This window comes from Xenopus laevis, chromosome 2S, assembly GCF_017654675.1.
Source record: "Xenopus laevis strain J_2021 chromosome 2S, Xenopus_laevis_v10.1, whole genome shotgun sequence".
NCBI classification, from domain to species: domain Eukaryota; kingdom Metazoa; phylum Chordata; class Amphibia; order Anura; family Pipidae; genus Xenopus; species Xenopus laevis.
The window spans coordinates 34466997-34493112 of record NC_054374.1 but is presented as its reverse complement, the minus strand read 5'-3'; the positions used below and the strand labels follow the sequence as shown (position 1 = coordinate 34493112).

Sequence of the window (26116 nt, the reverse complement as noted above, 5' to 3'; positions counted from 1 at the left end):
ACCAATAATATTCATGCTGCTAGTTACTCTCATGTACAAGGTACTATTTTATTATACCTGTAACAGAAAAAAAGGAAGTCATAGAAAATTTTAATTATTTCTGATAATAAAGAGGAAGTTCACTAGTACAGGTATGGGGTCCGTTATCCAGAAAGCTGTTATCCAGAAAGCTCAGAATTATGGAAGAGCCATCTCCCATAGGCTTCATTTTATCCAAATAATACAAGTTCTAAAAAAGAATTTCCCTTTTCTTTGTAAAAATAAAACAGTAACTTGTACTTGATCCCACCTAAGATATAATGTTTCCTTATTAGAAGCAAAACCAGCCTATTGGGTTTATTTAGGGGCTGATTCACTAAGGGTTGAATATAGGGTTAATTAACCCTCGATATTCGACTGGAAATTGAAATCCTTCGACTTCGAATATCGAAGTCGAAGGATTTAGCGCAGATAGTACGATCGAACGATCAAAGGAATAATCCTTCGATCGAACGATAAAATCCTTCGATTCGAAGGATTTAAATCCAACGATCGAAGGAATATCCTTCGATCAAAAAAAGTTAGGCAAGCCTATGGGGACCTTCCCCATAGGCTAACATTGACTTCGGTAGCTTTTAGATGGCGAACTAGGGGGTCGAAGTTTTTTTTTTAAAGAGACTGTACATCGACTTTCGAATGGTCGAATAGTCGAACGATTTTTACTTCGAATCCTTCGATAGTCGTAGTCGAAGGTCGAAGTAGCCCAAAAAAACCTTCGGAATTCGAAGTTTTTTAACTTCGAATCCTTCACTCGAAGTAAGTGAATCTGCCCCTTAATGTTTACATGATTTTCTAGTAGACCTAAAGTATGAAGATCAAAATTAAGGAAAGCTTCCTTATCCGGAATCCCCAGGTCCCGAGCATTCTGGATAATAGGTCCTAAACCTGTACTATCTTTTAGCACCATTTAATGGTAGTCTTTGAATGGATATTTCTATCTGTGGTTGTGTAAGAGCTTAATGGAAAGTCTGTGTTGGGACAAAACAGGCAAATAGCCCTAATGCAATGACTTTTCTACAGCAAGTAGTTTTACATAAATCAACCCTTATAAATGGTCTGTACCTTATCTTCTGGAAGAACTTCATACCCACTATGTCTCCCCATACACTGATTTATATGAAAAGGACAACTGTGGCTCTTGTTATAAGTTAAGTTAGCTCTCCTTTGAATAAGCGGTTTCTGCATAATGAAAGAAAATCTATTCTATGCACCTTTCCAATGTACATTCGTTAAAGGACTAAGAAAGGTAAACATCATGCTTACTTTAGCATCAAGGGCTGTATGATAGGAGCATGTAAACTTCACTGCACAGCTTTCAGGCATGATCCTGGCCAGTAATATGTCCTTCAGTTTGTTCTGCAGAATTATAGCTTTGCCATACCCCTTTCTCTAGGCCACACATGGTAGGCATTATTAAATTCTCTTCCTGCCTCTAGATTTTCTTGCGTTTGGCAACTTAAATAGGAAAAAAAAAATATTTGCTGCATATGAAAAAAAGTGAGGTGAGTATGGCATATTCTAGCTCTTCAATATCGGGTGCCTGTCAGAAGTGTATTAACACTTCTGGAAACAGAAAGTAGCAGCAGGTGACAGCACCACAAGCTAGAGTCCTGCATTGGGATGGGTACCCGTGGAATACCCGCAATATGATTGGGACTCAGGCGGATTATTCTTCATTTGCCCAGTGTGCCGGTGCCCCGCCGGTACCTGATCCTCTGCAGTAGGGGGGCTACAGGTGGCCAATGCAGGGGAAAATGCGATGTCGCTTCCAGTTGGTGCGGCAAACACTGCCGGGTCGGGTGAAAATTCGTAGAGTTGCCAAAGCGGTTAACCGGGTCAGGCTTGGGGAAAGTGGGCACCGTTTGGGTGCAGGTTTTACCCATGCAGGTCTCTACCACAAGCAGTATCTTTTGTTTTTTGTAAGTGCTATTGAATTCAGTCTCTGGATGTTTATATTCGCTGCACTACTGGTTTTTGACACCTGAAACAATATGGCAGAAGCCAGCTGATTAACAGAACTGGAGTAGAAATGACTCTGCACTAGAATTGGAGAACGGAAAGGTGAAAACAAATAAAGCTATTTATAACTATAATTGCTATTAAATGCAGTAAGCTCATTTTTGGGTGGAGGTCACTTTTAACACTGTTGTATCTATTCCCAGGGTTTTATTTGCCAGAGAAGGTAATGTACATTTCATGCTCCCTGATTCTCAATATTTACATTGGCTACAGCTTTGTGCTGCAGTACATCCCCACCTGCTTATAACCATTGTATCCTGTTGCATATTAAAAAGGCGCTATAAAAACTACCGGAGCAGTCTCTGGAGCTGCTCCTTTACTATTGTATAGAAAAGAACCTCACTGGCACACAAGACTTGTGTCTGCAGGGCAAGCCCTTGCAAAAGTTTTACTGCGGTGGTGCAACGTTTCGGGGCTCCGCCCCTTTGTCAAGCATTTGACAAATGCTTTTTTACTATTTTAGCCAGAGGGACAGTTCAGGAATATTTCTGAATACTTTTTATTAAAAAAAAAAAGTTACCTCTCAGGGGCCTCCTCCCTGTGGGTTCGTTGAAGGTATACTTTACTGCTATATAACAGCTAAGGTCTTTGATAAGTACAATCCTGTGCATGTTTTAGATTTAGTTGACAAGGTTTATATTTAAGGCTTCCTTTGAATGTTTCACCATCTTGTATTGGATTCTAGCTTTTGTCTTACAGGGTGGGTGTGCATCAAGCAACTTAATTCATCTTTTTTGGGTGCCTGCAAAACTCTTGCCAGGGTCAAGTCATCAGAATATAAGAATAACATTGCAGCAGTACCTTGTTGAAAACTGCATTATTTTGAGTCAACATATCCGGAATACTCCTGCCCTTTCTCAAACTTTAGGAAAGGGCAGGAGAGTCCTGCAGCGGGTCTGGTTGCAGATAGATGTTCCGGGAGCGGATATAGACGGGGCGGCAGTTCCCCGGGTTTGCGGGTCTTCTCAATAGCGAGTTTTACTTTTTTTTTTTTTTTTCTGATCACACCAACTTCTAATGATGTCACTTCCGGTTTACATATGACAGCACTTCCTTGATGGTCAGCGGATCTGGTTGCGGATAAGGTACTTGCGGGTCGGGGTTCGGGTTCAACAAATTGGTTCCGCACAGGACTCTAGTGCAATGCCTACAGGTGAGATAGCCTAGTGCAAGGGACTCTTCTGCATGTGCCTTTTCTGCCTACTCCTAGTTCCAGCACTGGAAGGAGTAGACCCAAAATTATGTTTGTTTGTTTTTTGTTTTTTTACCTAATACAGGGATAGGCCTTAAATGTTGCCTGGCAAAAACATTGTTGACTAGTTGTTTTATATTTGCTTCAGATTTCTTTCTTTTTATTGGGCCCCTAAGCAACCACCGTAGTCATCCAATTCATGAGGAGCACTTTAGAATGTCCTCATCAGAAGTACTGCAGCATTTACAAACTTGCATTGTGTTGAGCCTCTCGTAGATGGCCTGTGATGGACATAGGGTCCCATAATAATTGAAATATTTGATATGTCTTTATTAAATGTACAGAACCCACAATACAACCTAATGTGCACAAATGGGAAGTAGGGATTGATTATACTCTGTTGAATGCAATACTGTATCTAGGGAGGTAGTTTATTTGTTTGCGATCCAAGGAAGGTTTTAATACTGCATTTTTAGGACCATGTTTCCCATTGCTTGCTCCTCAGCACTGCTGCAGTGTATGCTGCACTGTTTGACAGTGTCTTTTGGTAAAAATAACTTCTCCAATTAAACGTATTAGAACATACACTGCACATTGCTGCAAACTACAGCTTGTGCAATTCTCTTTTTTTATGCTACTAGATATTGCTAGGTAACATTTTTTGTCTGTTGGGAAAGCTAAGATGAAAAAAAGATTTTAGCTGCACCTTATTCCATTAGTTTTTTTTAAAAATTACATTTAGGGTTATCTACTTTTCTACTGGCAACTAGGAAGTCAAAATCAATAGATACAAAATGTATTTGCATGTCTAAAATCATCCCTATATAGAAACCACTGCTCATTAATGTTGTTATAATACATAAAAGCCTTTACCTGTAAAATAAATCCTTAACCCGATGCCTTATAAATAAAGCCTTGGGATGTCAGTAGTGTCACGGGACTCCTGTATTTTATAAGAAACCGTGTAATGATGTATAATTTATGACGACCGCAGAATAAAAATAATGATGTGATTTACACACTGCATTTGAGGGCATTAAAAGCCAGTTGGAATCTAATCAGTTCAGTGCTGCCCGATTAAGTCCACTTTTAAGCTGTTCGAATCATTGTAAGGTCTTCTAATTTCATTTGGCAGCACTGAGGCTTTATAGATTTCAAACCATGCATAACATGAATTCCCCTGGATCACTACCCATGATTCACCAGCCACTACTGATTTCTTGGTCATAGTGTGTCTCCAATTGAGAAGATGCCAAATATTGAAATTACTGATTCCTCTGGATGAAGGATCCCAAGCCTTTTTTACCCGTGAGCCCCATTTAAGTTGGAGAGCAACACAAGCATGCAAAAAAATCCTGGGGTGGCAATTATGGACTGTGATTGGCTATTGGTCACCCCTTTATGGACTAGCAACCTACAGGAGCCTTTGGGAGTACACCTGGGTTTTGTGCAAACAGTACTTGCCTCCAAGCCAGTAATTTTAAATATAAGAACCACTGGGAACAACATTCAAGGGGTCAGGGAGCAGCATGTTGATTGCGAGCTGCTGGTTGGTTATCACTGCTCGAGGTCTTCATCTGGCCTCGTTCTGTTATACTTGAGTGTAGGTGTCAACAGAACTTACATACCATCACTTTTCAATTGAAATAATATTGCCCTAAGACCTGTACAGAACTAGTGTTGCAAGTCCACCAAAATAAGTGTTTTAGGGAGAGATATAAAGAGGTTTGATTTGCACAAGCAAGGCAGTTCTTAGAGATTCTGCTGCACAGTGGTGGATTGTAAAGTACAATAAATCAAGCACTTTGGATAGGGATGGAATTACACAATGCTTAGCCATTTTTTTTTTTATAGTAAGGAGGTTGAAGACCCAGTTTGAATCAGGCCAAGTCATGTATCTGACAAGCTACCTTTTGTTGGCTGGAGAAAAGTAGCTCAGTAAGAGGGGAAACAAGCCTTCTGCATTTTGTCTCTTTAGTTTCCCACAAATCACAGTCGCAGAAAAAGATCTAAAAGCCATAGAACTGGCTTATAGTACTGCTGTTGGGCTGTCTTTATGACTCTAACATTTGCAAAAATAAAATCAGGTGTAGCAGGCCCTTCCTTTTTCTATTTATAGACCAGGTATTAGAGCAGAGCACGTTGACTTCATTAACTTTATGACTGTTTTTTGGAGCTGCTGTTATTTAATTGTAGAGAAGCATTATTATTATTATTATTATTTAATACAGAGAATTACCCTACTTTAGCAGGATTTCACTCTAAGTAAATAGACTCTTTATTAGTTTACGTCATTTTGTGTTGCCAGTTTAACACAATTGATATTGTGGATTTTTGCCCCTAAAGCTGGATACATTTCAATTACATTGATATGAGCTATACTGTATCCCTCTAAATACACCAGTGATTGAAGCTATATTACACACAGAGGTCAATTTATCAACATTCTCATTTGTGTTTTTAGAAATTTTTGAAACCATGAAAAAAACTATTTTTTTCTAATCTGATGAATATGAATGCCATATCATTTATTAACAGATAAGAATATAGAAAGCATGAACACAAAAAATGCAGAATGATCCAAATAAGACAACAAAAAACCTATAATTCTTCAAATTGTTTTGTTCAAGCAGTGGAAAAAAACCCCCCGAGTTGATTGCGTTTGCTTCCACCTAGCCTTAAAGGAGAGTTCAACCGTTTTAAAAACAAAAAACCCTACCCCCCCTCCCCACCCCACATTGGCCCCCAGAGTTCCACGCAGCCATCTTCTGGGTCTTCGGTAAGCTGAGTGGGAGACCGGCGCATGCGCAGTTGGAGCAATTTGCAGGTTTGCGACAAATGCATATGTGCTGAAACTCACGAAAATTGTTGAAACGCCGGAAGAAGACACAAAGACCCGGAAGATGTCTGGGTTGAATTCAGATGCCTGAATCTGCGCCATGGGGTAAGTATAAAGTTAGGGCCATTTCCCTGGGGGCAGCTATGCTGGGAGGAGGAGGGACGGTGATCTACGTGGAGTGGGGGGTACGGGTTTTTTGTTTTTTTTTAAACGGTTGACTTCTCCTTTAAGATTGTTTATGGGGACTGATCTTTGATGTCAAACCTGGCTCACAGTTAATTGTCCATAGCCTCCTACTGGTGTTCACTTGGTTTGAGATCAGGATCTGTGTAGGCCAGTCAAGCTCTTACCCAACTATCTGGGGAAAACAATTCTGTACAGACCTAACTATGGGCCCTGGGGTATTATTGTGCTGAAACAGAAAAGAGCCTTCCCCAAGCTGTCATAAAACTGGTCTCTCATTGTACGCTGTATGGTTAAGGCAGTGGTCCCCAACCAGTGGCTCGTTAGCAACATGTTGTTCTTCCAACCCTTGGATGGTGCTCTCATTGGCCTCAAAGCAGGTGCTTGTTTTTGAATTTCTGGCTTGGACGCAAGTTTTGGCTGCATAAAAAGTTTAACTTCCAAACATAACCTCCTGTAGGCTGCCAGTCCACATAGAGACTACCAAATGGCCAATCGGAGCACATAATTTGCACCAACCAGGAACATTTTTCATGCTCCCGAACTCGGGGTTAAAAAAATTTTTTAAAGGGATCCTGTCTCCAGAAAACATGTTTTTTTTCAAAACTCATCAGTTAATAGTGCTACTCCAGCAGAATTCTGCACTGAAATCAATTTCTCAAAAGAGCAAACAGATTTTTTTATATTCAATTTTGAAATCTGACATAGGGGCTAGACATTTTGTTAATTTCCCAGCTGCCCCTGGTCATGTGACTTGTGCCTGCACTTTAGGAGAGAAATGCTTTCTGGCAGGCTGCTGTTTTTCCTTCTCAATGTAACTGAATGTGTCTCAGTGGGACATGGGTTTTTACTATTGAGTGTTGTTCTCAGATCTACCAGGCAGCTGTTATCTTGTGTTAGGGAGCTGCTATCTGGTTGCCTTCCCATTGTTCTTTTGTTTGGCTGCTGGGGGGGAAAGGGAGGGAGGTGATATCACTCCAACTTGCAGTACAGCAGTAAAGAGTGATTGAAGTTTATCAGAGCACAAGTCACATGACTTGGGGCAGCTGGGAAATTGACAATATGTCTAGCCCCATATCAGATTTCAAAATTGAATATAAAACAATCTGTTTGCTCTTTTGAGAAATGGATTTCAGTGCAGCATTCTGCTGGATCAGCACTATTAACTGATTCATTTTGAAATATAAATTTTTTTCCCATGACCGTTTCCCTTTAAAAATGAAAAAAAAAGGTTGGAGACTCCTGAGTTAAAGTGATACTGACACTAAAAAACTTCTTTTTAAAATATGAATGTACATTAAAAGTTACTAAAAGGTCATGCTGATTCTTCCTTCAGACTTTCTAGGTGGTGGAGCACAATTTATAATCCCAAAGATTTTTGTTTTCACTGCTTTGGAGTCAAATTGTCATGTTTTGTACACCACTTTACCCAGTGTTTGGCATTGCAGACAGTAATGTGCAGCAGTTTGTCCATGACCAAACCAGGAATCGTAGGCCTTGAGTTCTCATTTGGAGCACTTCTTGCAACATTCCATGCCGTCTCTCCAAGTGATAACTTGTGGTTCGATATCTGTTCCTGTTGGTTCTGGCCAGAAATTGTTTCAGTGAGAGCCTGTGATGACACTTTGGACTACGTCTGACTCCAACTACATGGGTAGCAATTATCCAGGTAGAACATCTGAATCATTTCTTTAATTTAGATGTATTTATAGTTAATCTCCTTATGCATCAGTCATTATAAATTTAAGTTACTATACGGGCTACACTAGTCACGAGTGATAACCTAGATGCCGTTTCACAGAATAATTTTTATTTTTCTATATCTCCTTTAAATGTAGGGCTTACTGGGCTTACTTTACCTTTGTTTTCTCATACATAGCCTGTGAAATTTAAATGTTGATGTTATTGTGTCAACAAAAATGTATTTTTGGCATGCTATTATGTATACATGTCGGAGAACCACCAGATGTTTCCCTTGGCTGCCATGGTTGGTTTTTACAGCAGCAATATTGGTCATAAACCGGTTATGCCGCTGGCTATGGAGAATTCCTTAACTAACGATATTTCGGACTCCATTGACATGTTTGTAAACAGGCAAGTGTAGTTTTATATAAAAGAGGGCAATATTTGGAGTACATTAAAGCACATACTCCATATAAAGCTGCAACAACATAGTTTTTCTTCTCATATAAATAGCCATTTATTAAAGCACATACGCTAGAGTTTTTCCAGAATTAATTATTTTAAAGCTCAGTAGACCTCAGAAAGTCCATTGGAATCACTGGGCACAAACAGCCATACTTGGAGAATTTGCATAGAAACATATGGAATTAGAAATGTTCATACCTTATATAGAAACATATGGAATTAGAAATTAAATTAATTCACTAACTCAAGTTTCACCAGCTTCTATAATTGGTTTCTATGTGTGCCAGCATATACAACGGTTTATCTGTGCCAGGTTATTAAGGATGCACCAAATTCACTTTTTTTAGGATTTGGGCGAATCCTTTTTGAAAGATTTTGCCGAATAAAAAACCTGAATCGGAACTCTCATATGTAAATGAGAAAGAAAGAGAACCACACACAGACTTTCTTGTTTGGGTGACACTTGAATTCAACCAAATCCTGCTGAACAACCTGAATCTTGGCTGAATCCCAAAAGGAATCCTTGATTTGGTGTATACCTACAGTCGATCAAGTGCCTTTAGGAGTATATACCCCAAGGGGCAGATTTGGTATTCCTGGGTTAGGGCATGGCAAAGCAGTGCAGCACTCACTAGAATAGTACCCTGGGTCAGTTCATTTTTCTGAAAAGAGGAGTGCCAGCTGGCGATCAGGGGTAAATTATAATCACTGAGGGTACCTAACCTCCCTAGTGATTAACCCTTCACTTCACAATTGACACTTACCATATCGGTTCTTCAGAACTCCATCAGTCTGCAGAAAAGAGCTCCATCAGTTAGCTAGGTATGTCAATAAAGGGCATGTAAAGTCTAAAATAGAATAAGGCTAGAAATGCTGTATTTTGTATACTAAATATAAACATGAACTTACTGTTTTCTCTGCCAAGGGCATGTAAAGGCAAAAAACTAAAATCCCATTTTTACTTTCTTTAATAAAAGAAACCTATCTCCAATATACTTTAATTAAAAAATGTGTACCGTTTTTATAAGAAACCTGACTGTATGCAGTGAAATTCCCCCTTCATTTACTGCTGTGAATAGGAATTGCTGAGCAGGGAAACAATCATACTTATGAACAGCAGGGGGAGCCCCCGCCTTACTTCCCAGCCATGCAGAATTCAAGCAGCTTTGTTTATGACGATCCCTAAGCAGCCCAGACCACACTGAGCATGTGCACAGTCTTAGTCTTGCAAAGATGTTTAACAAAGTTACAAGATGGTGACCCCCTGTAGCCAACTTTGAAAGCATAAATTATTTGTTTGATTAGGCTTGTGGTGCAGTAAGTTCATGTTTATATTTAGTATACAAAATACAGCATTTCTAGCCTTATTCTATTTTAGACTTTACATGCCCTTTAAGGGGCTTATTTATCATACTGTGTAAGGGCTCGTACAGAAAAGTGGTTTTACCTGCTGTTCCCTGCGTTCAGTTTTAAAACATTCAGCTGTGGGGGAATTCAGGACAAAACTCAATTTAAACTGGGCTGTACTCACACGGACACATTACCGGTGTAACGCAGCATGTTACTATGACCAGACTACAGTCCAGGGAGAGAACACTCTGCTTATGCACACAGCACTAGTGTATGGAATGCACAGCATTGCAAAAGAAGCTGGACATGTGTGCAGATCAAACACTAAAAATGATGCACAGAAAATCAATATTCAACTAACAAAAATAATTTTTTCTATCTAAATAGGACAAGCAGACAGTCACTGTTGGCAGCTAATTCATATTCAGGTGAATCACAGGCTACTTTATGGCACACAGTAGTATTATGATACAGGGGATTACGAACTGCAGCCGCATGTTTTGATGTTTTGTGGTGTTGCATGGAGGATTAGATCAAATCTGACCCACAATCTGATGGAGTTTTACCCTAAGGGTAGAACTACACAAGCGTTTTTCATCAGATCCTAACGCAATGCGAGGAAACGGATGCGGCAAGGCGGATGTGACGAAAATAAGGTAAGTAATAGAAATGTTGGACCTTGTCGCTGCGTGCATCTGACACAACACGACTGTCGGATGAAGCATCTGACAGTTGCGACGGATGCACGCAGCAACAAGGTTCGTCATTTCTATTAATTAGAAATCCGTGCATCCGTTTCCTCTCATCGCGTTGTATCTCAAAAAGACGCATTGTGAAGTTCTACCCCTAATGCTAAGGATCTTACTGCACATGTCAAATGAGCTTATTAATTGCAATAACTTAGTTTGGGGCCCTGCTACTTTACTTACCGCTTAACAACCATATCACTTAACAACCATATATCTTGTGGTTTTGTATAATAGCTTTCTGATATTTTTAAACAGTTTTCTATATATATTTTTCATATTGTATGGAAGGCCATTCCAGGTTGTCGATCCCTGGTGTTATATAAAAGGGTGTTAAACTTTTACAGATGTAATAATCCTAGTTAGTATTCTTTCTGTTTATACAGGTATAGGATCCCTTATCCGGAAACCCGATATCCAGAAAGCTCCATATTACGGAATGGCATGTCTCCCATAGACTCCATTTTATCCAAATAATCCATATTTTTAAAAATGATTTCCTTTTTCTCTGTAATGATAAAACAGAAGCTTGTACTTGATCCCAACTAAGATATAATTTATCCTTATTGGAAGCAAAACCAGCCTATTGGGTTTATTTAATGTTTAAATGAATTTCTAGTAGACTTAAGGCATGAAGTCTCAAATTACGGAAAGATCCGTTATCCGGAAAACCCCAGGTCCCGAGCATTCTGGATAACAGGTCCCATACCTGTATTTAATTGGGTAAGCTCTTTCTTTTGGGATATATGGTTTTTATGGGTAGTGTTGAAGTTATATGTATACTGCATGGCTGCATCCTTACTAAAAGCTAATTAGCCATTGGCAAGTGGAAATATAGGAGGATTGTTTTAAAAGACTCCTCTGCCCCCCCATAAATAGTTAATATAATGCTAAGCATTCTGACAACGTAACAAACCTGATGGAGAGCTGAGTTCTTTTGCAAAAAGCATTTTTAGGTGGAGATCCAAAATAAATGTATGAGATGGCAAGCATGGCTTGTATAGTAAGATAATGCCCATTTAATGAAGAGAGCAGTATATGGTTAATGAAATTTTATTTAAGGGACAGTCAGTCTGGCACCCTTACGGCGTGGCACCCTGCACGAGGCAGCTGATTCATAATGTTAAATGTTGTTTGTCTTTCCAGGGCTGTCATTAGGCAGAGGAATTATGCACAATTCCTCTGTTTCTCTGAGAGTATTGCTCTCAGAGAAACTCCCAAATTAATATTCCAATTATGGTGGATGAGTGATGATCTCTGCAAACCTAACGCATCACTTTCCATATGAGTAAATTTTGACCTCTAGGGGGGGAATTTATAAAATAGATTTCAATGTGACTTCTGACCCTTTTGCAGAAAATTTATTTCATTTGACTTAATGCAGGTGATCGTCAGAGCTAACTGCTCATTGGTTGCGATATACTGCATTGGAATGGCCAACCCAGGGCAGCATGGGTGTAATTAGGATAAGGATCACCATATCTTAAAGGAGAGTGAAAGTTGCAATCAGTGGAGGGGTGCCAAAAGTTGCTCCCCCCGGCACTGTATTAATTTACAAGATACCCCTGGCCATTAACCGAAAAATGCACCAGTCCTGGGTTCTTCTCAGCAAGCACGATGGATCGATCCTCTTCTCCCCCTCTTTCCGCTACCCCAAGCCCAACGCATGAGCAGTAGTGATGTGCGGGTCGGGATTTCCCCGACACTAACCTGTCCTCCCTTGGCCCACGCCCGCATGCATCCAACTTCCGTGTTGCTTTTTTATAGCGCCGCCCCTGCCGATGACATCACAAAAGGGGCAGGGCGAGCAGGTGCAGCTTCTATAAGAGATGAACCTGGAAGCCGGCATTTGACACCTGCAAAGAAGAGTGCGAGGTTGGCCGGGTATTGGGCCGGCCCGCACATCACTAGCTCAGGCGCAGTTTTCTGCTGGTTGGGGCATTGGCCCAGGGTATCAAGTAAGTGAATACAATCACTAGGGGTGCCTTTTGGTCCCCCATCGTGATTATTGCCTTTTTTTCATCCTTTAGGTTTCCTAACCATCATATAAACATCAAATACAAATAGGATTTTTTTTCCAGCAGTATGGAATTACGCAGCTCAGTTGGGATCAAGTTCAGGTATGGGATCCAGAAGGCTCCGAATTACAAAAAGGCCATCTCCAATGTACTCCATTTTATCAAAACAATCATAATTTTTAAAAATGTATGCCTTTTTCTCTGTAATAATAAAACCGTGCCTCCTACTTTATCCAAACTAAGATATAATTAATCCTTATTGGAAGCAAAACCAGCCTATTGGATTTATTTAATGTTTATGTGATTTTCTAGTAGACTTGAGTTATGAAGATCCAAATTATGAAAGCATCCGTTATCCGGAAAACCCCAGGTCCCGAACATTCTGCATAATAGGTCCCATACCTGTACGAGGTACTGTTTTATTATTACAGAGAAAAAGGAAATTGTTTTCAAAAGCTAGAATTATTTGATTAAAATTGACTCTATGGGAGATGGCCTTCCCATAATGGAGTTTTTTGGAAAACGGCTCCCATACCTGTGTGTGTGTGTGTGTTAATGTAAGGCATAATGTACACTGATGTAAAATATAAGAATATTATTAGTCTCCAAGGAGTTTGCAGTGCTTTCATACAGGGCATGGGCTTCTAATATCCTCATATTTTACAACAGGGGGGACATTATATGTTACAATACATGTTTCAGTGAGTGACACAAATAACATAAAGGGATGCATTGAATCCACTTTTTGTGATCCTTCATGAAAGATTCGGCTGAATACCAATCAGAATCCTAATTTGCATATGCAAATTAAGAGAGGAAAAGGTGGGAAGATTGTTTTGTACTTCCTTGTTTTGTGACAAAATGTCCTGTGATTTCCCTTCCCACACCTAATTTACATATGCAAATTAGGATTCGGTTCGGCCATGCACAGGGATTTGTCCGAATCCTGCTGAAAAAGGCAGAATCCCAAACTGAATCCTGGATTTAGTGCATCCCTTATTACATTACTATTTGTACACAAAAAGAAAAAAAAATTTGCCAGCACACGGTTTGCCTTTAAAAATAATTAGTACAAAAAATGAGGTGTTATTACCATACTTTGGCCAAGATATGTAAGATCACGTGCCACGTCAAGGCCCCTCATTGTAGGTGAGTAGTAGTACTTGGTGCATTTAAAATAAAGTCCCCCCAGCAAACAGTGTGGCTGAGTAGTAAGACCAACAGTGAGTGCACTTACCTTAACCCAGAAGCTCGAATGAGAAAGCAAGGAGCTTTTAAGCCCCAGCCAACAAACATACACCTGTGAATACCGGATGTTTTCTTTCTGGCAACTTTTTGTAAATTTTGTTTTTCTTTAATAAATCTTGACAAACCATGTTTAGTGGTTTCTCAAGAAGAACTCTGCCCCATAAAGCCTACTTAGGGGCCGTTACATGAGTTCAGATTAGATCTTTAGTGAATGCTCTGCATGTTAAGGTGGCCATACACGGGCAGATAAAGCTGCCGATATCGGTCATTTGGACCGATTTGACAGCTTATCTGCCTGTGTATGGGGGCTTCCGACGGGTCTTCCCGATCGATATCTGGCCACGATATCGATCGGGAAGGTTGGATTTTTACCCGACCGACCCGTCGGAGCCGCTTGGCGCATCGTAATTCGATCGTTCGGCCATACGGCCGAACGTTCGAATTACCCGCGATATAGCCACGCAGTTTAGTGGCATATCGGGGAAAGATCCGCTCGTTTGGCGATGTCGCCAAATGAGCGGATCTTGGAGTCTATGGCCACCTTTAGTGTTCTGCCATAAATCTGCAGTAAATACTGTACTTTACCTTGGAGGAGAGAAGTTTGGTGAGAGTTTGGATGGCAGCGTGGTAACTGTGTTCAGACTCTCTAATGCCACCTTCATTGCATTGCATTGTATGAGTGTCCTAGTCACAGGAATAATATGCTTTACATTGGAAGTTGTAAATGTCATTTCTATAATAGTTTCTTTGTACCGTACCTGACCTATCCCTTCCCTGTACCCGCTTCTTAAGCAGGCAGTCATTTAATCCCTGGATTCTTTTACACGTGAGCTGTATAATTAGAACTGTGGCTTTCCCCTTCCCATCACCTTGAGTATATACGTGACACTAAGCAGATGAGACTCCACTGACCAATAAACACAGGAAACAGGATTTTGCCATCTGCCCTAACACAGGTTTTGTCACATTCGCACCTTGTGTCCCTTTATCTTTTGGGGTGGTGGAACTGATCACTTTACACCAGGCATTCTTCACCTTGGGCTGCCAGGAGGGAAGGATTTTCATTTCATAGACACAGAAGCATAAGGGTGTGCCTTATTCTGTGCATTGCGCGTATGAGTGGGAGCTGCCATATTATGCACACAACAGAGGATATGTTTTCCAGTGTAATTATGGTATATATTTCTCAAATTTTCTTGGCTTTTCTTAACAAAGGGAAGCAAAACCCTATAACCCAGTTTCCTCACTTAAAGGTGATAATCTGTTAGTTTGATGTAGAGAGGTATATTTGCAGTTGGTTTTTATTATATGTGTTTTTTGAGTTATTTAGCTTTTTATTAAGCAACTCTCCCGTTTGGAGTTTCAGCAGTCTTGATAGCTATTGTTCAAATTACCCTAGCAACCATGCATTGATTTGAATAAGCGACTGGGATATGAAAAGGAGAGGCCTGAATAGAAAGAAGATGAGTAATAATAAAAGTAGCAATAACTATAACTTTGTAGCCTTAGGGCTAGTCCACACGAGGAGATTTTGTCGTCTGGCGACTAATCGCCTCGTCTTTTGAGCGACTATCTCCCCAAACTGCTTCAGCGTTTTCCCCCATAGGCTACAATGAAAAGTCAGTGAGGCAACTTCGGGCGACTATAGAAAACGCATCACCGCGTGTGCATTAGCGCAGGCGACTTTTCATTATAGCCTATGGGAAAAACGCTGAGGCAGTTCGGCAGATAGTTGCTCAAAAGACAAAATCTTCCCAAAATCTCCCCAAATCTCCTCGTGTGGCCTTACCCTTACAGAGTATTTGCTTTTTAGATGGGGTCAGTGACCCCCTGTGTCAGAGTTGAGTCAGAAGAAGAAGAAGGCAAATAATTACAAAAAAACTATGAAAAATAAATAATGAAGACCAATTAAGCTGCTTTGAATTGGCCATTCTATAATACGTATACTACAAGTTAACGTAAAGGGGTTCCTTTACGTTAACTTGTAGTTACACTTTTTTTCAATTCAGTTGTTTTTCTGTTCCCCAGAAATAGACTTTTTTTTTCGATTACCTTCCATTATTTTTTTTTTCTGTTTTTCCAAAATCTAAAGTTTAAAGTTGAATGTTGGTGCCTCTGGAGTTTGTCTGGCAGCTCAGTAATTCAGGTGCAGATTCTGAACTGTTTTTTTGCAACATCTAGTTGATACATTTCTCAGCAGCATCTCTGGAGCATTAGCAACTATTGTATCAATTCTAACAGCTGCCTGTAATGAAACCCAGATATTCTGCTCAGCAGGGACAAATGTATCAACTAAATGTATCCGTTTGGAACAGTTTACAGGGTCGGCGACCCCCCCCTTCCCTGGGTTGTTTCAGAAGGTGAAAAATGACACTTTACACTTCAATATTAGAGAAACGGTCACACATATAAAGTATAAAGTCATTGGAAAAAGACGTTAATTCTGGTGATCTATCTGAAACCAATTAGTTGTTTGAAGGTGAACCACCCCTTTAAAGGCGAACAACCCCTTGAAACGGATGGCGCAGACAAGCAGAAGAACGTTGCAGGGCAACATATTAATTTTCCTAACAAAAGGAAAGCAAAACCGATAACCCAGTTTCCTCACTTAAACTGATAGCACAGACAAGCCGAAGAACATTGCAGGACAATATATTAATTTTCCTAACAAAAGGCAAGCAAAACCTGATAACCCAGTTTCCTCATTTAAGGCGATGGTTCAGACAAGCTGAACACTGCAGGACAATATATCCAAAGATTCAGCAGTGCTGCTTGTTACCCTATATCTATATATCAGACAAATATTGGGTGTGAGAAGATTTCTGTATTAGGAGCAGGGAGAAGGGAACACCCTCCCACGCCTTGTGTTTTACTTGTTTGGCTACATCCTTCATATAGCACCCTCCCTCATTCAGTGAAGGTGGGGGCAGATGAATCCTATTCTGCCTTGTGTATTACTTTACATTAGGGATGCACCGAATTTCGGCCAGGATTCGGCCTTTTTCAGCAGGATTTGGCCGAACAAGTGACTATAATCGGGGGAACAGGGCTGAATATGCACACCCTGAGGAGTGAGGAGGAAGAGCTGATGACTGAGGAGGAAAAAGCTAGGACCTAGGACGGATGTCTGAGGAGCCAGGGCAAAAAGCAATTAGTATAACTCACATACTCATGATTTAGCTTTTTGTGCTGTTGCCCTGCGATTTGGAATTTTAATACTTCTCTGGTAGCTATGGTCCAAGAGACTGAAAAAAATAACGCCAGTCGAAAAGTTAAAAATAGGGCATTCCAACTCATCCTAAAGAGAGGGCAATTTATGTATTTGGGAAGACTTGTTAAGGGCCCTTACACATGCTCCCCTGCGTTCCGGTTTTATGCGTTCAGCTGCAGGGGAGTGCCGAACACAGGTTGGGACGTAGCATGTTGTATTTATCCTGCGTTAGGGGCTTACATGCGTCTGTGTGAGTACAGCCGCATTGAAAAGAATTCATTGCGTCTACTCCTGCACTCCCCTTCGGCTGAATGCCTAAAACCGGAATGCAGGGGAGCGCAGCTTCAAACGCCCGTGAGTAATGGCCCTTAAGGCATTTTCTGCACAAGTTCCCTGTAGTTTCCCAGGGCTAAAGCTGGCCATAGACGCAAAGATCCGATCGTACGAATCGTGGATTCGTACGATTTTCGGACCATGTGTGGAGAGTCCCGACATTTTTCGTCCGTCGGAGATCGGTCGTTTGGTTGATCGGACAGGTTAGAAAATTTCTGTCGCCTGCCGATTAATATCTCTGCGTGTATTGCCGATCGTACGATTTTCAGTGGGAGACTGTCACTAGTGTTGTCAGACATAAGTATCGTACGATTGCTGTCAGGGGCAGAACATTGGGTGATCTGTTCTTATTTGATCGGAATGGTAAAGACTTTGATCTGAATGGTTAGTGGAGGGTCGGGAGATGGGAAAGTCCGATCGTACGTTGATTCGTACGATCGGATCTTTGCGTCTATGGCCAGCTTAACACACCTGTAAATATCTGAGAACACATGGCAAGATAAATGCAGGACCAGTTGTTTAATTTATAATAGCTGCAGAGCACATTGTAGGAATAATACAGTGCCAGCTTTATCTCCCAGGGCAGAATAAATAAAGGGAAGTGCTGGTTGAAGAAAAGCATGGGCTTATTGATCATCATCATAGAAATTTTCTGCAGTGTCTCTGTCAATGTGGAAAACCTATAAGTTAGTATTGTCATTACATACCCAAGCTGGGCACTCTGCACTCCTGGTCCCTCCCAGCAGCCTCTGGGTTTGCTGTCTGTGGTTACTCCCCTGCTGACATTGCTACAGTATATAGTGCTTAGCAAAGATTTCAACACCAGAAATAGGAGCAGTGCCAACAAGCAATGATTTTAAAGCGCCACCCAACTCCCCACAGATCTTTGAGACTGTAGTCCTGCAACTCTTTATAGTTAAAGGAAAACTATACCCCCGGACAATGTAGGTCTCTAGAAAGATATTACATAAAGCGGCTTATATGTAAAACCCTGCTTCATGTAAATAAACCATTTTCATAATATTATACTTTTTTAGTAGTTTGTGCCATTGGGTAATCCTAAATAGAAAATTGCCATTTAAAAAAAAAAAAGAAATATGGGCCGCCCCCTGCGATTGTAGGATTCACGGTGCACATAAACATACCAAACAAACTATACTTGTTAGGTCACATGAGCCAATTAACAGACAGAGTTGTGTCTTTTGCTTTCACACTTCTTCCTGTTCCAGTTAGAGTTGTATTTCTGGTCAGGTGATCTCTGAGGCAGCACAGAGACCATCACAAAATGGTGTAAAAGGGCAATATTTACTTGAATATATATTCCAGTTTGGTAAGATTCTTTAATATGCCAATAATATGATCTAAACTATCTGTTGCTTAAATATATTTTCTCCTAGTGGGCTCATATTGCATGTTGACTCCCTACAGGGACAGTACAAGATAATAGTGGATAGAACATTTTCACCCTGCAGAGTACACAATTGTTCGCTAGCTCAGGCTAATGCCAGCATCACATGGCTTCATGTGTGAAGGTCAACTAAAAGTTGACTGACCCTAACGCAGCTCTGGAGAATCCAACCCTAACCTGGTGTGCTCTTCTACTTCTTTACCCGTGCCTGCCCCACTGTGATGTCATGGAAGAGGGTGGGGCATGCCAATGCGAGTATATAAACAGGCGCACATCCAGATGGAAGTGGTGCACTAGAAGGTTTCAGGGGGATGCCTGCACCTGTCTGTGGTCTGCAAACATTGTGAAGAAGTCGCCCCAAACATGGCCGACCTGCGCACTCTCTTTGTATGCCAGTGCTTTGGTATTTGTCTGTGCCCTTTTTTCTGTGTTTTGTTCTGTTTTGCTCGCGCTGAAACTCTTTCCGTTGCTTTTAATGGATTGTGCAGTGGTGTAAAATAATAGCATCATATTGAGTGTTCAGGCGATATAAAATAAAACGCACCTTGACGCATTCATTTTTTATTCTACACCTATTTTACACCTTTTTTCTAATGTTAAAATAAGTGAAACTTAAATGAGAAACAAACCCTTTACCAAAAAATCCCTCCCCCCAGGAACATGCCCCTAACTTTTTACTTACTCCTGGGTAGAGTCCTGCACGAGTCCATTTTTTTGGAACCCGTACCTGCAATTCGCAAACCTGGACCAGCAACCCACATTCTTATCTGCTTGGACCCGCGACCCGCTGACCATCAAGAATCAGTTAAGTGCTGTCATTGTAAACCGGAAGTGACATCATCAGAAGTAGGTATGATCAGAAAAAAAGGAGTAAAAAGGGGTTATTTTGGTAAAGGGGTTGTTTATCCTTTAACATGCCACCTGGTTTCTATGGTCAGTAACCCATGAATTTGATGTTCTTGCCTTCTTCATACTAAGAGGTATTTTATCATATGGTGTAAAACCATGTATATGGTGTATGTCCCATCACTAATTATCTTATAATTCATAAAGCAAAGAAAAAAAAAATATTAATGAAGACCAACTGAAACACTGCTTAGAATATGCCTGCTAGTCTAGTAAAAGTAGATTATTTTTGGTGACCTTTGCCCTTTAAAGGAGAAATATACCGACTTGTTCAGCATGAGTGCAATAATTTGGAACCATTGTTTTAAACAAAAAAAATAAAAATCTAATTTGTTATTCCATGAGCTACAGGAAAAATTTAAACTACTTAATTTTTTCTTACTTGTAATCTAATTATTTACACGTATATTACCATCCATCAACCTCCCATCCCCCTTTGTTGGGACTGTTTTGGTAGCAGGAGTTAATGATGCAGAGGCATTATTTGTGCACAGTAATCTAATTATCTTCCTCACAAGAAGAAAACATGGCGTAGCTTCAGTTTCTCTGTTTAGCACAATGAATCGCATAAACATGATTAGCAGAATAGGCTAAAAATGATTAGCACAAGCCCTATTCATTGCTCTCATAATAAAAAGGAGATATACTGCTCCTTTAACAAGCTGGCGGGCCCCTGTGTTGCAGCAGGCATTTACTGAGTTTGTTTCCAGGGTGACTGAAGCAGATGGGTTAGGGCACGCAGCACAGTAATAGAGAGGAGCAACATTTGCCAAGCCTGCTCCTTTTTGTCTTTTTTAATTCCATTTGTGCTGGAAGCAGGGAAACACCGTGTCTGGGGTGAGTAGTAGCCCTCTTTTTTTCTCTGTCTTGCAGCCCTTGATCAGGAGTCCGATGACTTTATAGGGATGTGTCAGAGGACCTCCTCCTGCTCTCTTAAAATGCTGTTTTAACCCTCTGTTGGATGGAGTGCCAGTGTCTAATTATGGCTTTTTCAGCATGGCCATTTGGTGATTGTGACTGCACAGCTTGGAGATAGGTAAACTCTAATAATCTGCTGCAGCAATGCTGGGAGTCACAGTACTGCAATATATGTGCTGCTACAGCTCATATACATTATTATTAGTAGTTACATCTTGTCTTTCTATAACCGTTGCATTTTGATCACAGTCATTCCTTGCTGTATACTATGTTCTGTAATTGCAGAACACTTATACTTTACACACTACTCCCCCTTACCATACATATTGTATCACAATGACAGCCAACTGCTTTACTATACACACACTTCCATTTCATTCGAATGCTCTGTGTCTTTATGGATTTACCATTCTGGGTGGTGGCAGATGTGCAGATTCGGGGGAGATTCGTCGGCCAGCGACAAATCTCCTCTTCTTCGGGCGACTAATCTCCCCGATAAGCCTTTCCGCTGGCAAGAATGTGAATTGCCGGCAGGATGGCATTTGGATCGCTTCGGTTTTCCGAAGTCACCCGAAGCTCCCGCCAGCGATTCACATTCTTGCCAGTGGAAGGCTTTTCGGTGAGATTAGTCGCTAGACGAAGAGGAGATTTGCTCTCACCCTAAACTGGTTATTTTGACTCCAGCCCAAGTATTAGACCTGGGGTTTTCTAGATAACTGATCTTTCCATAATTTGGATCTTCATAGCTTGTTTACTAGAAAATCAGGTAAACATGGCTGGCTTTGCTTTCAATAAGGATTAATTATATCTTAGTTTGGATCAAGTACAAGCTACTGTTTTATTATTATTATTACAGAGAAATAGGGATCATTTGTAAAAATTTGGATAAAATGAAGTCTATGGGTTTCCGTAATTCAGAGCTTTTTAGATACTGGGTTTTCAGATAATGCTGTGGACAGGGCAATGTGTCTGCACACTCATTGCGATCTAAACACGCTGTTTTGGTTTGTGTGTGAGAGATGACAAGCGAGTGCAAACCTGTTGGTTTGTATGGGGCCCCTGTCGGCACATGCTGTGTGGTAAAGGGAGACGTTTGGGGAGACAATAAATGAGCTACTCCAGGAAATTCCTTACTTATTATCAGTGTTAGGCCTAGTTGGTGCAATAACAGCTAAATGATAATTACAAAGGAGTAGAGGGTGTGTGGGTACATGTTTCTTAATGCATACAGACACTAGGTTTCTAGTACAGAACCTCTTTAGCCAGCCAAGGGCCAATAACCAGAGCCCGACAGAACTGCCACTGTAAGAAGGACTGCCATCCTCAAAAATTATATGTATAATTAATAAGGTCGGCCAGAAATGTTTCCAGCAAGAGTGACAACCCTTGTTGTAGTTGCAGTAGGTCAATGGGAAAAACAGCACTTTTTATCTATTGTTGCCCAAATTGCTTTCCTTTGATTTTTGTTGATATACAACTCCTAGCACTCTTCAACAAACCACATGGGCAGCTGAATTGCTAACATAGGCTAAATTGTACCAGGGCCTTTAGCAGTCTCATGTCCTTGATTTTGTTTTTAAAATGGTGGTAGATTGTTTAAAACTAATTATTGATCTGTATTAAACTGAACTGTTGGATTATTATTGTCTGTGTTCATATATCCGTTTCAAGGAGAAGGAGAGTCTGTTTGCACTTGGGGTGCCAAATGTTAGGGATTGTATTGACTTACCTGAAACCCTGGGCCGGTGCTCCTATCAGCAAAAAACTGCACCGGCCTGGGGTTATACTAGTGAGCACCACTGAGAGATCTTCCTCTTTCTACATGCGGTTGTTCATTCACAGTAGAACGAAAAGCCGACTTTAACTAAAAATGTGTCTATTTCGTTCTACTGCACATTTGACTTCCCTAGGAAATTTGAAGAAAGAAGCGCCGGAAGAGGATCGCTCCATTGTGCTCGCTAGAAAAACCCGGGGCTGGGTTTCAGGTAAGGTAATACAATCATTTGGGGGTGCCTAACATTTGGCACCCCCAAGTGCAAACAGACTTCCCTTCTCCTTTCAGTATGTTAGTTAGTGCTAAAGTAATAAAAAGATGAGGTAGGCCCTGTTGGCATGAAGCCAGTGTTTGCCCCCTGGACCAATGATCTCATCACAAAGTGGCCTTATATGTGGGTTTCTCCTGGACTACTTGTTTGCTCTCAACAAGGTCTGAGAGTCCAGTCGGATATACATAAGGGGTCATTGTATGGTCCCATACAACTGCGTTTGGGGAGTCTGGTTAAAGCAGGGGAGCCCAAAAGGTAGATCGGATCTACCAGTAGACCTTTAACTGGTGATCAGTAGATCTCAAGACACTGTCAACTTGACACTTGACTAAATCACCCTCCTATATTATTCTTTTCATTTATTCATTTTTTTATATTAAGGATATATAAGAAATAATGGTAATTATTTTATGGATTTAGATCACAATGGGACAACATCAGTAAAAGTAGACCACGCAGACCATGGCAGTCCTGGGTTAAAGGAACTCTGACACTGCCAGAAGAAGGCCCCTAATGGTTTCACACGTGACAGCTACATTGTCATTTCTGGTCAGTCACATCATCAAGGGCAGCTGATAACTGGTACTTATATATATGTTTATGGGTAAGATCTGCCCATACACGCCGTACTTACGGTGACTCTGAAGCACTTTCCTCAAATGACCATGCACCAGCATATACACAGAGGGCTAAAGAACAAAAGCCACATAATAAATAAAAATAGTCATGATAAACACATTAATAAAGGGCAGACACAGTGCTGATTTATTACTAATTATATTATTATGGCCCAATTTTGCTGGCTCTGCCCCTGACCATGTCATGCTGAGCCTGAGCCCCTTGAACTGATATGCAGTAGATTCCTGCGCAGAACCAATTTATAATACCCCAACCCGTAGCCTTTGACCCAAACCGCAACCTGCATATTTAAACTTTTGTAAAATATAGACAATATAACATAAGAAATTTAGATGACACCCACAACCAGACCCTCAGACCGCATCTATAACCGCATCCGAAAATACTACCTTCCTCCCGCAGGGAGGTTTTTTGGGTAACCCGCGGGTACCAGACCCGCTGCAGGATTCTGCTATGCTGGCTTGTAATTGGACCAAACCCATTTGGTTTTGGTTTGGTAGGAAGGGATAAGGAACTTGTGGGAAGTCTAACGGTGAGTGGCACAATGGCTGCTTACACAAGGCTGGAAATGCAGTCTGAGCAAGAGAAGAAGAATGAGCTCACTAAGAGACAGGCCAGGGGGTTCACACCCATGGGACACCACAAAAGAGGCATGACTACTTGATTTGTAGGGTCTCAGGACATGTAATAATTATGTACAAAAAAGGGAAGAATGCAGCAATACATGTACAGAGAATATTGCAACAATAACGTCCCCCTTTTCTGAAAGTCCTGTACTGTACTTCAGGGCAAGAGGGAACATATGTAGTAACTATTGAGTATTACTTGTTATATGTTTGCCAAGGAGAGAGTTTGAAAGCAGAAATCCTGTTATTACATATGAAATAATTTAAACCAGTACACCCATTTTAAGTGGAAAGTTTTTTTTTTGTTTTTTTTTTCAGTTTATGGCTTCCTGTGATTTAATGGGGGAAATGTCATGTGTGTTGTCTTGCTGTCCCTGTAATTAGACTGCTGTAAAGTAACAGAGAGGTGGATGGAGGAGATTTGCTCTGCAAACACCTGTTACTCTGGTGTCATAAAAGTCAGAGAAAATTACACAGCACTGGAAAAGATAAATAAAGCAAATACAGAGGTGTTCAGAATACTGAAAATAAGTGGCACAGATAAAAGGGACGTGTGACTATGCTGTAGTCTAATGGAGCATATAAGCTAAAACACATCATTTTGCAATAGTTTGGAATGAGCTTATGAGCGGTTATGTAGACACTGATACACTTTTTTGGCATGTGGTTGCTAGGATCCAATTTACCATAGCAACCAGGCAGTATTTGGAATGAGAGACTGGAAGATGAATAGGAGAGGGCCTGCATACAAGTAAAAAGGAAAGTAACAAGAAGCAACAGTGCAATTTATTATTAACGTCTTTATATAGCGCCATACATATTTCTCAGCGCTGTTTGTGGCTAATAGAGCAAAATAAATAAATAACCGTGTATACCAAATGTAAAGTTATTAAGAATAAGCCACTCTATAATAGTAGTGCCCAAAAACCATGGTAGGGTGGGTTCAGGTTGAATTGTCATTGTTCAATCTTTTCATTTGTGCACTGCGGCTGGGCTCTAGATATCTAGCCTCATTTCTTGGTGCATAGTTACTGTTCCCCACCTCCAGGGCCGCCATCAGGAATCACTGGGCCCGTACAGCAACATTTTTTTGGGCCCCCTGGACCGTTTTGTTGCCACTGCTGTAGGTTATGTAGTAAACATGGCTTAACACACAAAGCTCATTGCAGTAATTCAAGGATTTCAGTTTAACACAGTAACAATATAATTTCTACAGCACCAGCTGACACCCAACTCCTGAATGAAGACAGAATGAGGAGAAACAGATGCTGAGAGAGGAATAGTGAAGATAAACTTGATTATTTCAGAAACAGACCAAAATTTTAATTGATTGTATTTAGAAAACTTTCAGCATGCTAAATCTTATATTAAATTTTCATTTTCACGCTAGTTCCCCTTTAACAGTGCTATGTCGTATCATGGTTATTGGCCTTGCTTCCCAAATGATGGAAAATGCACCTTATCTGGAAAACCCCAGGTCCCATCAGCCTAGTTCATAGATCCCACACACAGCTATTTTAATTGGCATTGTTTTTGTTTGTGATGTCACTTGTCCTTTTAACTAATAGTCCCATAACTATAGTTCCTTCTTTTTAATACTTGGAAACAGGTTACACCGGTCTGAATTTTTACTTGGTTATTGGTCACACAGTCCTATTTAATTTCATGCTTTGGTTGCCTCGGGGCACAGAGGCTGGAGGACGTATTATCATCTGTATGGTTTATGGGAATGATCCGGACAGACTACATTTCATCACTACTTCTTTAGAAGTCCTGAACCCTCTAAAGGAAATGAAAGGATGTGTGGTATTAGTAACATGTGTTTATCTTACACCTGCCTGTAGCTACACCTGTAGTTACTGAGGTGTCACATGGAGCATTGTCACAGACAGCAGTTCATAAGCACATGGAGGGGCCACTTGATATACAGGTCTGACATAGGCCATTCTGCACAGAGCCGATCTATATATTTATGTTGATTACTATGTATGGAAGCTGTTTTATGCCTCCATCTACTAACAAAACGATAATGAAAATATGTCCAATGAAAAAAACATATTTCGTGCTGTTACATTAATAAGAATATCGGCAAATCCCCCACAAAGTTTATAGGGCCATGGCAGGTGTATTAGCAGTTTAGTTTAGTGGCATTCGTATACCTCTGTAAACTTCTATTTATTGGAATTCTATTTATTTTGATAAGTCTTGTATCCCCAGTAACCCACAAATATTTCTAAATTAAAGGCTA

The 26116-nt window shown here is 40.6% G+C and overlaps 1 protein-coding gene across 10 annotated transcripts in view; it reads left to right on the top strand.

Annotated features, from left to right (window-relative positions):
* Positions 1-26116, top strand: part of map7d2.S (MAP7 domain containing 2 S homeolog) — a 77395-nt gene that overhangs the window by 4294 nt on the left and 46985 nt on the right. The window contains exon 1 of one of the 10 annotated variants that reach the window (XM_041583630.1): positions 20364-20477. The exons of the other annotated variants lie outside the window; for them this stretch is intronic. The gene's annotated coding sequence lies outside the window, so the exon portion shown is untranslated. Of the gene's footprint in view, positions 1-20363; positions 20478-26116 lie in introns of those variants that run through there. 10 annotated transcript variants of the gene reach the window in all.